We start from the raw sequence: 7,124 nt of genomic DNA on the forward strand, positions 1-7,124 counted from the left end.
AATATGCAGGAAAAAAAAAAAAGGCTCATCTATGCCATATTTGGAAGGCATTGTAGAAGATGATGAAGATCTTATAAATGTCAGTGAAATTTTTAAGTAAAAAATATCTCTATTTCTTATTTGTTTAATTTCAACAACTTATCTCTAAAGACTGCATTTATAAATACACTCAGAACTTTATGACATCATGTCAGTGACTATATTACATGAGTTCTGAATGAATCATGGCACCCTAGACCATGAGATCTTGAACACTGTGCCTTCACATTTCAAGAGAGTGTTCTAGCATTAATGCTTACTTATTGAAAATGTGGTCTAGGGTGCTTTCATGCATTCCTACCTCAAAGTTTTGCATGATATTTTTGAATTTTAATAAGCCTATCTTATAAGTTTGGGCAGATTCTTTTATTCTTGATCACTTTGAAAGGACTTAAGGAAGGATGATTGTTCTGACTTAATGTGAAACACTTTGAATGGATAAAACTTGTTGGAGACAGTAAATCATATATCAAATTTTCCTCAGAAAAAAAGATATGAACGGCAACTGCAATTAAGAATGGCTTCCTTAGTAGAATCTTTTACCACTACAGCAGACCGACATGAGGAAAACTGGCCCATAGGTATAACTGTGCATTTTTCTGTTTTTCAACTAGAAATAAGGGATATATGGTGATCTTTTTCCTCACCAGGGAATAGGAAGAAACCAGAAATAGAATATGGGAGAAAACCAACAAGAGAAAAAAAGCTAACATATGCTTTGCCAAGTAGGAATAGAGAATTACTCTGTAGACAGGAAGAATTGCCAAAGATACAAATTCATGTCTCTTCTATTAAAATGCTCTGTAATTGGGATGGGCCTTAAATTGGCCAGAGAATGAAGGGACTCAGTGAACTAAGACAAGGAGTGCCAGGATTCAAAGAGAAAGTTATAAGGGATCTCATAGTAATGAGGCAATGAGGATAAACAAGACACTCAGGTCATATTTGCATAAATTAGTTTTTCTTGCTATTGGTTTACTTTTATTATTGATTTTTAGTTATTTCATTTATCAGATTCTAATATAATGACATCATTTCCTCCTGCCCTTTCCTCCCTTCAAATCCTCCCATATACCCCTTCTTGTTCTCTTTCAAATTTATGCCATTTTGTATTGATTATTACACATACAAATGCACGTGCATGTGCAATACACACATACTCTCCTAAATAAATAAATACAATCCACTCTATCTGCATAATGTTACTTGTTGGGGGCTGACAACTTGGTACTGGATACCAATTGGTTTGTTTTCATTGGGGAAGCCTATGACAGCATATTCTTTTAGTTTATAGGTAATTTATCTTTTTATGATATTTACAGTAGTCAAAAAAAAAAAAAAAAAAAAAAAAACTTCCTTGGATCTCTTTAAAGCCGAAGTTGCCTGCTGACAGCACGCCTTCAATTTTCACCACTGTCAGTGGGATTTAGGCAAAAAACTTGAATTGGCTACTCACTACTCACACGATTCAGACTCTGTCCCATAAACAGATTTTTATTTTCTTTTTAAAATTGTATTTTTCAAAGACATATACCTGAATGTACCCCTAAAAGAAAGACTCAGTAAACAAAGTGACTGTTTCCAAAGACTATGAACTTGGTGCAATACATGGAATATTGTTTATTACACTGGAGAAGTGGAAGAATGAAGTGCTCATCTGCAACACAGTAAGAGCACCCGAGAAAGGGGATTCCATAATTTCCATTCTGATCATAGTGTACCTGTTGTCCACCTTAGAATCCAACCTGATTTCCTGTGGTCATCATAGTCATGTGCTTATCAGGCCACTGGTAAGGAGATTAGCTTCATGACCACTGAAACAAAGGAACTTGGGTGGATTTGGATGAATCTGTAAATTCTTTTAGACTACCCCACTGACAGAGCCCTTGCATGCCTCTTTATGAAGATGGCTTCGTCTCCTAGCTTGCAGATGCTGCCATGTCCTTCTATCACAAGGTGCTGTGCATGGATGTCCTCTGAGACAAGCGCCATCTTGGGGAGTGAGCTCAGCTACGCCTTCTTGCAAAAGGATCTCCACAGCTATTTTTGACGGTTTGTACCCCTTCATGGAAAAATGGAGACAGTCCCTTGCCCGAGTAAGCAGCTGCTTCTTAGCACCTGCTGTAGACAACACTGCTTTTATTGTGAGTAGACAGAAGATGGAGAGAGGGTCTATAGGCCAGAGAGGAGGCTTCGTCTTAGGTAGCTAAGCAGCTATGAGAAAGTCTGCAGCCTCCCTGGGTAAAGGCTTTCTGGATGCAGCCTGTTGGGGGAGGAGCACCCACACTCTGTAAGCAACCCCTCACCTATACTGCCAAAGGAAGCCCAAAAAGTCATTGGTTTCTCAGGGTGAACTTTGGAGGCAGCATCCTTTAGTTTGTCATTGGGAGATTAAAAGAAGGCATAGACTTCATCGTTATCGCCCCCTGGGAGGGAATTTTAGCCACTCAAGAGAATGTTCACTTCTAAAGGCACTCTCTGCCTCTCGTGGCCTCCAGACACATAGTATAGTCTGTCCCAGGATAACTAAGGATAGGAAATGCCAAGAGTGAAGAGTGAAGATTAGTTTACGTACTCAAAGAAACATAGAATGCAGTTTGCTTACATCGGTAGTAATTTGGATACGTGGTCTGCCTGTGTGCTGGTTCATGTCTGCGGTTCCAGTATTGTGGAAGTAGAGACAGGAAGATTGTGAGTTCAAAGACAGCACCCAATATAAACTTAGAAGAGTTCCCAAATTCCTTACACTAACTTGGAAGGCTAAGAAAGGCTTTCATCTGTTGTTTACAGAGTTGATGGCAACCTGCACTCAGTGTTGATCTATTTCAGATGCACCCGGGATATAGAATTTTCTTGTTCTACTATGGTGGAATAAATTAACAAGTTTGGAGAAACAGGCACATTTATGTAGTGATTGACCCGTCCCTTCACCATGGGACCTGAGAGGGAACACATAGAGCACTTCTTTGGTGACATGAGTGACACCATCCTTGGGGAGCACTATTTTGTAGTGTTTCTCTTAAAGATATTCTCTGCTGTGATTTCACAACTGTGTCTACCCCTCTTCTCCTTGCCATTCAAAGAGACCCTGAAGTACTAATTAGCTAGAGTAGTCTTGCCTTCCAGGAAGGAGTGGAAATACTTGGGATTGCTGAGACTGGATTCTGAGCTTGTACTCATGATAAGGGAATCAAGGAAATCTGAGGTCTGTCAGTCAAGATGATGGCTTAAGGCAGTTGAGTGGTAAATAATTTTCTGGACCTATTGGTGGCTAGGTGTATCCAGCAGATCCAAAGGTTAACTGCAGTTCATTTCCCACTTTAAATTTGTTTATCTTATTGTTGCTGCTGTTTGTGATACAGGGTCTTAGCCTTTAGCTTAGGCTAGCATTAAACTCACAGGTAGTGCAAGCTGACCTTGGAGTTCTAGTGATCTACTGCCTCAGTCTCTTCTGTGCTAGGATCAGAAATACACACTACCATATATATCTGTTGTCACAAGACAGGTATTTGGCAAGTGGCATCTCTTCATTTATTTCCAGACTCATATTCTCTAAACCTGTTAAAAATACTCAGTCTGTGGGTATAATCAATGTTCTTCCTTTGAAGAGGAGAGCACATTCTTTATCCACACAAAGCCAGCGGGTACACTTAATAAGGCTCTGCAATTTCCAGGGCATCCAGAACATTAGAACTGTTTCGTCTTGTGCTTAGAAAGAAATATAAATCCTTCCTAACCCTACAGGTCTTCACCAGAGCAGTGAGAGCAACGGTGTGCTCATATTGAATATTCTGAATTTATAACAACTGAAGCAATATATTGAGCAACTCTGATTTTTCTAAATATAATTAGAATGCTCTTGTGTGGACCACAACAGTTATCTTTGTGTTGGATAAACCCAGAAAATATGTTTCATGTGATAATTTTGTATGCATGATTCAATAAAGGGCTGAAGCTTGGTTAACAATTGGTGTCACATAGTTTTCTATGAACCCACCACTCTTAGCTATGATCTCTTAACAAAAATACAACAATCAAAGTAAGATTTGAAAGATATAAATATGTGTAATAATTATGCTCCAGCTTTCAGAATTCCAATAATAAGCATACAAAGGAACATTTGTTATTTTAGGTCATGTCATGTGGAGTACCACTGAGATCAGTGGAGAGAAGTGGAGAGGGCTAGATCCATTGAAAATCCAATGCCAGTGTGGTAAAAATGAATTTGGTGACACCAATAGGTCAACAAAAGGTCAACAAAGGCATCCACATGCTAAGACCTGAAGTTTGATTGCTTTAACTTAACCCTTCCATCTTCATCTAATTTATAAATGGGATGATGTAAAGCATGTGAGAAGGGGCTTGGAGTGAGGAAAGGACACAGGAACGCAGACAGGAATGAGAGCACTAGCAATGGGAAGCCATTTCTCCATGTCAACCTTAATGCAGATGGAATTGATTAAATGATATAGTGCCCCAAAGTTGGAATTGGACTGGGTTCTTTCTCAGTTTTCTCTAAAGGGAGTGAAAAGGGAAAAGGTTGGTCCAAGGATTAAAGAGGTGATGTCAAGTATGTGTCCCTGACATTAAAGTCAAAAGAGCATGAGCAGAAGATGAATAGACCCAATTTATCAGACCACCACTTAGAGACCAAACCAACTGTTTCAGGGATCAATAAAAGAATATGCCCTTTTATTTGTCATTTCCTATGATGTATTTTTTCCTCCAGCAGAGACCTGACATGCAGGGAACCTCCAACAGCATCAAGACGACGTCAAGTTTATTACAGGTGAGAGGCACGTGAAAGTAAACAGAGGCCTATAGGGTATGACATTGACACCTGAGCACACAAAACCCATGTCCATCAATGGTGCCCTGGTGTCTGTAAGACATGGTCTCAGAGTAGGTGGACCCTGACCCAATGTGGCGTAGATGCTCTTCCCTCCAGACCTAAGCTTACTCTTGAAGAGCGGGCTGCCGCTTTCATTGTGATTCCAGAATCTAAGCATGGTCTGACATGCAAAAGCTCTTGCTGAAGTGGTACTTTGTCTTAAATTATAATTATAGGTTTGATTGTTTTTCAGGACAGAATTTCTCTGTGTCGGCCTGGCTGCTCTAGAATTTGCTTGGTAGACTATGCTGACCTTGAGGTCCACCTGCTTCTGCTTCCTGAGTGCTAGGACTAAAGTCATTTGCCACCATGCCCAGATTTCTTATCGAGTTTTTAAACTTAAGGTATTATTTAGACATTGTATGTTGCACAAATTGCACAGTTACAGTTTCATAAATTTTGTCAAAAAAATCTAGCAAGTAACCACAGAATGGAAGTTTTGTTCCCATCCTCCCAGTGGATTACTTCAGCCTCTCTCCCAGTAACTTCTATGCACCAGGGACCATTGTTGTGCACTCTGTTGCTTTGAACCGCAATAAACAGAAACTGTTTGGTCATTATTTTCATGCTATTGACTGTCATATTTGAATATTTTTTTCTGTCACATAAGCATCTTTATTTTTTGAATATAGCACAAGGTCCTTCCCATTTTTTTTCTGGGGGGGGCGGGGGTAATCAGTCATCTGTTTTACTTCTAGGTGTTACCATTATATATATGGCTGCTCTGCTCTGAGTATTTTTCTACCCATCTTCTTGTACACACAAGCATATCTTTCTTTTGCACATATACATACCTAGGCATGTGTTGAGCACCTTTGCAAATTCTTCTGGATCTTATCTCTAAGTAGTTGCCACAACAATTTTAAAGGTAACTTGGTAGTATAAGTTTTTATGTAAAGTCATCGATCTTCCTTGTATTGTTGACATTATTTCCTGTTTGTCACGTGGAACTTCTTTCTCTTAATGGCAACTTCTACAGAATTAGAAAATCACTTCATAATATTTAAACTATTGTAACAAATACACTGGAAGTTATAAAATATCTGTCCCTTCCTTCAACAGCTTTCAGACTCTAAATGTATGTACACACATATTAAGAAACTCAGTGGTTCCCTTATGTGAAGTTTTAGAAGGGAGGAATATTAGGAGAGGGACCAGCTTTGAATGAATATTGATCCTCTTGTTATATAAATGAATGTCACTAACTCCTAAATTTGAAGTTATAAATTTTAAATTATGGTTGAAAAGAAAGGACCTGATTCCTGTGAGGTCCCAGGTTTTAATTTTACTTTCACACTACATTTCACTTTTTAAAGAGAATGATTTTCTATTTTCTCATTAACCTCTGTCATATCCCTTACCTACCAAAATAAGAACCTTCAAAAATTCAATGTAGAAATATAGCAATGTGCATTAGGAGCCTCCCATGTGTCAGGTGCTCTGGAAATATACAGCTTCCTTTGTGCTCAGACTAATACAGCAAGTTCTTGCTTCTCTCATTGCTGAAGAAGCTAGCTGGGATCCACACATTGCCAACAGGCAGAGGCAGCATTGGAGCCCAGGTGGTCTCCCCTTACACCTTAGGGCTTTCTTCTATGCACCTATCTGAATTCCAAATATAATTCCTAGGAAGTGGAATGACACAACTGATATAAGAATGCAATGTACATTAGTCCCCAAAGAAATGAGTGTAAAACTCATTTTCTAAATAGTAATGTCAATTTAAAAAGAAGATACAGAGTGATGAAAAATATAAAGACTGACTCTCTGCATTAGATGAGCTGTCTTTTATGTGATCATTATGTGTATGAAGATTCACAGAGCTAATCGCTCCCTTCTTAAAACCCGATATTAACTTCAGAAAGAAGAATACATTAAGCTACACTCATCATCTGTTGAAGTAAATGCAGCTCCTACTGAAGCAAGAAGGAGAAATGAGGTATAAAAAGAAAGCGCCATTCCTCTTGATCAATACTTTAGATGAGAGGCTTATTAGGAAAGGGGACAGTTTTGAATGAATATTGATCCTATTGCTAAGCAAATTCATGTCACAAACTCCTAAATTTGAAATTATAAATTTTGAAATATTGCAGTTGAAGAAGTAAGCATGCTTTCTTGCAAATTCTACTAATAGACTAAAGATAGTACTAAAATATGCTCAAGTTGGAGGCTGGGGAGAGGTAGTTGGAGAGGT

The sequence above is a fragment of the Acomys russatus genome, chromosome 9 (assembly GCF_903995435.1).
Source record: "Acomys russatus chromosome 9, mAcoRus1.1, whole genome shotgun sequence".
NCBI lineage: Eukaryota > Metazoa > Chordata > Mammalia > Rodentia > Muridae > Acomys > Acomys russatus.